General features: G+C 47.1%; 15 non-coding genes and 2 pseudogenes across 15 annotated transcripts in view; all 17 read left to right on the plus strand.

Annotated features, from left to right (window-relative positions):
• Positions 1-146: 146 nt before the first annotated feature.
• On the plus strand, positions 147-265 carry LOC146266974 (5S ribosomal RNA). The gene has a single exon (XR_014727174.1). It is a non-coding gene; the product is annotated as a 5S ribosomal RNA (ribosomal RNA).
• A 186-nt stretch (positions 266-451) lies between these two features.
• Positions 452-570, plus strand: LOC146266975 (5S ribosomal RNA). The gene has a single exon (XR_014727175.1). It is a non-coding gene; the product is annotated as a 5S ribosomal RNA (ribosomal RNA).
• Positions 571-754: 184 nt separating this feature from the next.
• Positions 755-873, plus strand: LOC146266976 (5S ribosomal RNA). The gene has a single exon (XR_014727176.1). It is a non-coding gene; the product is annotated as a 5S ribosomal RNA (ribosomal RNA).
• Positions 874-1,045: 172 nt separating this feature from the next.
• On the plus strand, positions 1,046-1,164 carry LOC146266977 (5S ribosomal RNA). The gene has a single exon (XR_014728286.1). It is a non-coding gene; the product is annotated as a 5S ribosomal RNA (ribosomal RNA).
• A 172-nt stretch (positions 1,165-1,336) lies between these two features.
• LOC146266978 (5S ribosomal RNA) lies at positions 1,337-1,455 on the plus strand. The gene has a single exon (XR_014727177.1). It is a non-coding gene; the product is annotated as a 5S ribosomal RNA (ribosomal RNA).
• A 192-nt stretch (positions 1,456-1,647) lies between these two features.
• On the plus strand, positions 1,648-1,766 carry LOC146266979 (5S ribosomal RNA). Its single transcript, XR_014729232.1, has one exon. It is a non-coding gene; the product is annotated as a 5S ribosomal RNA (ribosomal RNA).
• A 184-nt stretch (positions 1,767-1,950) lies between these two features.
• LOC146266980 (5S ribosomal RNA) lies at positions 1,951-2,080 on the plus strand (annotated as a pseudogene).
• Positions 2,081-2,248: 168 nt separating this feature from the next.
• LOC146266981 (5S ribosomal RNA) lies at positions 2,249-2,367 on the plus strand. The gene has a single exon (XR_014727178.1). It is a non-coding gene; the product is annotated as a 5S ribosomal RNA (ribosomal RNA).
• A 174-nt stretch (positions 2,368-2,541) lies between these two features.
• On the plus strand, positions 2,542-2,660 carry LOC146266982 (5S ribosomal RNA). Its single transcript, XR_014727179.1, has one exon. It is a non-coding gene; the product is annotated as a 5S ribosomal RNA (ribosomal RNA).
• A 182-nt stretch (positions 2,661-2,842) lies between these two features.
• On the plus strand, positions 2,843-2,961 carry LOC146266983 (5S ribosomal RNA). Its single transcript, XR_014724932.1, has one exon. It is a non-coding gene; the product is annotated as a 5S ribosomal RNA (ribosomal RNA).
• Positions 2,962-3,139: 178 nt separating this feature from the next.
• LOC146266984 (5S ribosomal RNA) lies at positions 3,140-3,258 on the plus strand. Its single transcript, XR_014729116.1, has one exon. It is a non-coding gene; the product is annotated as a 5S ribosomal RNA (ribosomal RNA).
• A 178-nt stretch (positions 3,259-3,436) lies between these two features.
• On the plus strand, positions 3,437-3,555 carry LOC146266985 (5S ribosomal RNA). The gene has a single exon (XR_014727180.1). It is a non-coding gene; the product is annotated as a 5S ribosomal RNA (ribosomal RNA).
• A 178-nt stretch (positions 3,556-3,733) lies between these two features.
• LOC146266986 (5S ribosomal RNA) lies at positions 3,734-3,852 on the plus strand. Its single transcript, XR_014729117.1, has one exon. It is a non-coding gene; the product is annotated as a 5S ribosomal RNA (ribosomal RNA).
• A 186-nt stretch (positions 3,853-4,038) lies between these two features.
• On the plus strand, positions 4,039-4,157 carry LOC146266987 (5S ribosomal RNA). Its single transcript, XR_014729233.1, has one exon. It is a non-coding gene; the product is annotated as a 5S ribosomal RNA (ribosomal RNA).
• A 198-nt stretch (positions 4,158-4,355) lies between these two features.
• LOC146266988 (5S ribosomal RNA) lies at positions 4,356-4,485 on the plus strand (annotated as a pseudogene).
• Positions 4,486-4,653: 168 nt separating this feature from the next.
• Positions 4,654-4,772, plus strand: LOC146266989 (5S ribosomal RNA). The gene has a single exon (XR_014727181.1). It is a non-coding gene; the product is annotated as a 5S ribosomal RNA (ribosomal RNA).
• A 172-nt stretch (positions 4,773-4,944) lies between these two features.
• Positions 4,945-5,000, plus strand: part of LOC146266990 (5S ribosomal RNA) — a 119-nt gene continuing 63 nt past the window's right edge. The window contains exon 1 of the ribosomal RNA XR_014727182.1: positions 4,945-5,000. This exon is cut by the window's right edge and continues 63 nt beyond it. This is a non-coding gene — a ribosomal RNA (5S ribosomal RNA).

Genomic DNA, 5,000 nt, shown 5'->3' on the forward strand with positions numbered 1-5,000 from the left:
AATCTTGCAATATGCACAAGTAGTCCTTCATGAAAGGGGCTGGAAGCTGTTTTCATTTTGACACGAGAGAGAGAGAGAGAGACCACCTTGCATTGTCAATTGCTAAATCTGTATATGGATAAGTAGCCTATGGTTGTCAACTTATTTCGTACGGCCATACCAGCCTGGCAACGCCCGATCTCGTCTGATCTCGGAAGCTAAGCAGGGTCGGGCCTGGTTAGTACTTGGATGGGAGACCGCCTGGGAATACCAGGTGCTGTATGCTCTTTTGCTCATTCACTTAGAAACTGACATCTTGCAATATGCACAAGTAGTCCTTCATGAAAGGGGCTGGAAGCTGTTTTCATTTTGACACGAGAGAGAGAGAGAGAGAGAGAGAGAGAGAGACTACCTTGCATTGTCAATTGCTAAATCTGTATATGGATAAGTAGCCTATGGTTGTCAACTTATTTCGTACGGCCATACCAGCCTGGCAACGCCCGATCTCGTCTGATCTCGGAAGCTAAGCAGGGTCGGGCCTGGTTAGTACTTGGATGGGAGACCGCCTGGGAATACCAGGTGCTGTATGCTCTTTTGCTCATTCACTTAGAAACTGACATCTTGCAATATGCACAAGTAGTCCTTCATGAAAGGGGCTGGAAGCTGTTTTCATTTTGACACGAGAGAGAGAGAGAGAGAGAGAGAGAGAGACTACCTTGCATTGTCAATTGCTAAATCTGTATATGGATAAGTAGCCTATGGTTGTCAACTTATTTCGTACGGCCATACCAGCCTGGCAACGCCCGATCTCGTCTGATCTCGGAAGCTAAGCAGGGTCGGGCCTGGTTAGTACTTGGATGGGAGACCGCCTGGGAATACCAGGTGCTGTATGCTCTTTTGCTCATTCACTTAGAAACTGAAATCTTGCAATATGCACAAGTAGTCCTTCATGAAAGGGGCTGGAAGCTGTTTTCATTTTGACACGAGAGAGAGAGAGAGAGACCACCTTGCATTGTCAATTGCTAAATCTGTATATGGATAAGTAGCCTATGGTTGTCAACTTATTTTGTACGGCCATACCAGCCTGGCAACGCCCGATCTCGTCTGATCTCGGAAGCTAAGCAGGGTCGGGCCTGGTTAGTACTTGGATGGGAGACCGCCTGGGAATACCAGGTGCTGTATGCTCTTTTGCTCATTCACTTAGAAACTGAAATCTTGCAATATGCACAAGTAGTCCTTCATGAAAAGGGCTGGAAGCTGTTTTCATTTTGACACGAGAGAGAGAGAGAGAGACCACCTTGCATTGTCAATTGCTAAATCTGTATATGGATAAGTAGCCTATGGTTGTCAACTTATTTCGTACGGCCATACCAGCCTGGCAACGCCCGATCTCGTCTGATCTCGGAAGCTAAGCAGGGTCGGGCCTGGTTAGTACTTGGATGGGAGACCGCCTGGGAATACCAGGTGCTGTATGCTCTTTTGCTCATTCACTTAGAAACTGAAATCTTGCAATATGCACAAGTAGTCCTTCATGAAAGGGGCTGGAAGCTGTTTTCATTTTGACACGAGAGAGAGAGAGAGAGAGAGAGAGAGAGAGAGAGAGACTACCTTGCATTGTCAATTGCTAAATCTGTATATGGATAAGTAGCCTATGGTTGTCAACTTATTTCGTACGGCCATACCAGCCTGGCAACGCCCGATCTCGTCTGATCTCGGAAGCTAAGCAGGGTCGGGCCTGGTTAGTAATTGGATGGGAGACCGCCTGGGAATACCAGGTGCTGTATGCTCTTTTGCTCATTCACTTAGAAACTGACATCTTGCAATATGCACAAGTAGTCCTTCATGAAAGGGGCTGGAAGCTGTTTTCATTTTGACACGAGAGAGAGAGAGAGAGAGAGAGAGAGAGACTACTTTGCATTGTCAATTGCTAAATCTGTATATGGATAAGTAGCCTATGGTTGTCAACTTATTTTGTACGGCCATACCAGCCTGGCAACGCCCGATCTCGTCTGATCTCGGAAGCTAAGCAGGGTCGGGCCAGGGTCGGGCCTGGTTAGTACTTGGATGGGAGACCGCCTGGGAATACCAGGTGCTGTATGCTCTTTTGCTCATTCACTTAGAAACTGAAATCTTGCAATATGCACAAGTAGTCCTTCATGAAAGGGGCTGGAAGCTGTTTTCATTTTGACACGAGAGAGAGAGAGACCACCTTGCATTGTCAATTGCTAAATCTGTATATGGATAAGTAGCCTATGGTTGTCAACTTATTTCGTACGGCCATACCAGCCTGGCAACGCCCGATCTCGTCTGATCTCGGAAGCTAAGCAGGGTCGGGCCTGGTTAGTACTTGGATGGGAGACCGCCTGGGAATACCAGGTGCTGTATGCTCTTTTGCTCATTCACTTAGAAACTGACATCTTGCAATATGCACAAGTAGTCCTTCATGAAAGGGGCTGGAAGCTGTTTTCATTTTGACACGAGAGAGAGAGAGAGAGAGACTACCTTGCATTGTCAATTGCTAAATCTGTATATGGATAAGTAGCCTATGGTTGTCAACTTATTTCGTACGGCCATACCAGCCTGGCAACGCCCGATCTCGTCTGATCTCGGAAGCTAAGCAGGGTCGGGCCTGGTTAGTACTTGGATGGGAGACCGCCTGGGAATACCAGGTGCTGTATGCTCTTTTGCTCATTCACTTAGAAACTGACATCTTGCAATATGCACAAGTAGTCCTTCATGAAAGGGGCTGGAAGCTGTTTTCATTTTGACACGAGAGAGAGAGAGAGAGAGAGAGAGAGACCACCTTGCATTGTCAATTGCTAAATCTGTATATGGATAAGTAGCCTATGGTTGTCAACTTATTTCGTACGGCCATACCAGCCTGGCAACGCCCGATCTCGTCTGATCTCGGAAGCTAAGCAGGCTAGGGCCTGGTTAGTACTTGGATGGGAGACCGCCTGGGAATACCAGGTGCTGTATGCTCTTTTGCTCATTCACTTAGAAACTGAAATCTTGCAATATGCACAAGTAGTCCTTCATGAAAGGGGCTGGAAGCTGTTTTCATTTTGACACGAGAGAGAGAGAGAGAGAGAGAGACTACCTTGCATTGTCAATTGCTAAATCTGTATATGGATAAGAAGCCTATGGTTGTCAACTTATTTGGTACGGCCATACCAGCCTGGCAACGCCCGATCTCGTCTGATCTCGGAAGCTAAGCAGGGTCGGGCCTGGTTAGTACTTGGATGGGAGACCGCCTGGGAATACCAGGTGCTGTATGCTCTTTTGCTCATTCACTTAGAAACTGACATCTTGCAATATGCACAAGTAGTCCTTCATGAAAGGGGCTGGAAGCTGTTTTCATTTTGACACGAGAGAGAGAGAGAGAGAGAGAGACTACCTTGCATTGTCAATTGCTAAATCTGTATATGGATAAGTAGCCTATGGTTGTCAACTTATTTCGTACGGCCATACCAGCCTGGCAACGCCCGATCTCGTCTGATCTCGGAAGCTAAGCAGGGTCGGGCCTGGTTAGTACTTGGATGGGAGACCGCCTGGGAATACCAGGTGCTGTATGCTCTTTTGCTCATTCACTTAGAAACTGACATCTTGCAATATGCACAAGTAGTCCTTCATGAAAGGGGCTGGAAGCTGTTTTCATTTTGACACGAGAGAGAGAGAGAGAGAGAGAGACTACCTTGCATTGTCAATTGCTAAATCTGTATATGGATAAGTAGCCTATGGTTGTCAACTTATTTGGTACGGCCATACCAGCCTGGCAACGCCCGATCTCGTCTGATCTCGGAAGCTAAGCAGGGTCGGGCCTGGTTAGTACTTGGATGGGAGACCGCCTGGGAATACCAGGTGCTGTATGCTCTTTTGCTCATTCACTTAGAAACTGACATCTTGCAATATGCACAAGTAGTCCTTCATGAAAGGGGCTGGAAGCTGTTTTCATTTTGACACGAGAGAGAGAGAGAGAGAGAGAGAGAGAGAGACTACCTTGCATTGTCAATTGCTAAATCTGTATATGGATAAGTAGCCTATGGTTGTCAACTTATTTCGTACGGCCATACCAGCCTGGCAACGCCCGATCTCGTCTGATCTCGGAAGCTAAGCAGGGTCGGGCCTGGTTAGTAATTGGATGGGAGACCGCCTGGGAATACCAGGTGCTGTATGCTCTTTTGCTCATTCACTTAGAAACTGACATCTTGCAATATGCACAAGTAGTCCTTCATGAAAGGGGCTGGAAGCTGTTTTCATTTTGACACGAGAGAGAGAGAGAGAGAGAGAGAGAGAGAGAGAGAGAGAGAGACTACCTTGCATTGTCAATTGCTAAATCTGTATATGGATAAGTAGCCTATGGTTGTCAACTTATTTCGTACGGCCATACTAGCCTGGCAACGCCCGATCTCGTCTGATCTCGGAAGCTAAGCAGGGTCGGGCCAGGGTCGGGCCTGGTGAGTACTTGGATGGGAGACCGCCTGGGAATACCAGGTGCTGTATGCTCTTTTGCTCATTCACTTAGAAACTGAAATCTTGCAATATGCACAAGTAGTCCTTCATGAAAGGGGCTGGAAGCTGTTTTCATTTTGACACGAGAGAGAGAGAGACCACCTTGCATTGTCAATTGCTAAATCTGTATATGGATAAGTAGCCTATGGTTGTCAACTTATTTCGTACGGCCATACCAGCCTGGCAACGCCCGATCTCGTCTGATCTCGGAAGCTAAGCAGGGTCGGGCCTGGTTAGTACTTGGATGGGAGACCGCCTGGGAATACCAGGTGCTGTATGCTCTTTTGCTCATTCACTTAGAAACTGACATCTTGCAATATGCACAAGTAGTCCTTCATGAAAGGGGCTGGAAGCTGTTTTCATTTTGACACGAGAGAGAGAGAGAGAGACTACCTTGCATTGTCAATTGCTAAATCTGTATATGGATAAGTAGCCTATGGTTGTCAACTTATTTCGTACGGCCATACCAGCCTGGCAACGCCCGATCTCGTCTGATCTCGGAAGCTAAG

This window comes from Hypomesus nipponensis, chromosome 12 (genome assembly GCF_054491055.1).
Source record: "Hypomesus nipponensis isolate SF chromosome 12, ASM5449105v1, whole genome shotgun sequence".
NCBI lineage: Eukaryota > Metazoa > Chordata > Actinopteri > Osmeriformes > Osmeridae > Hypomesus > Hypomesus nipponensis.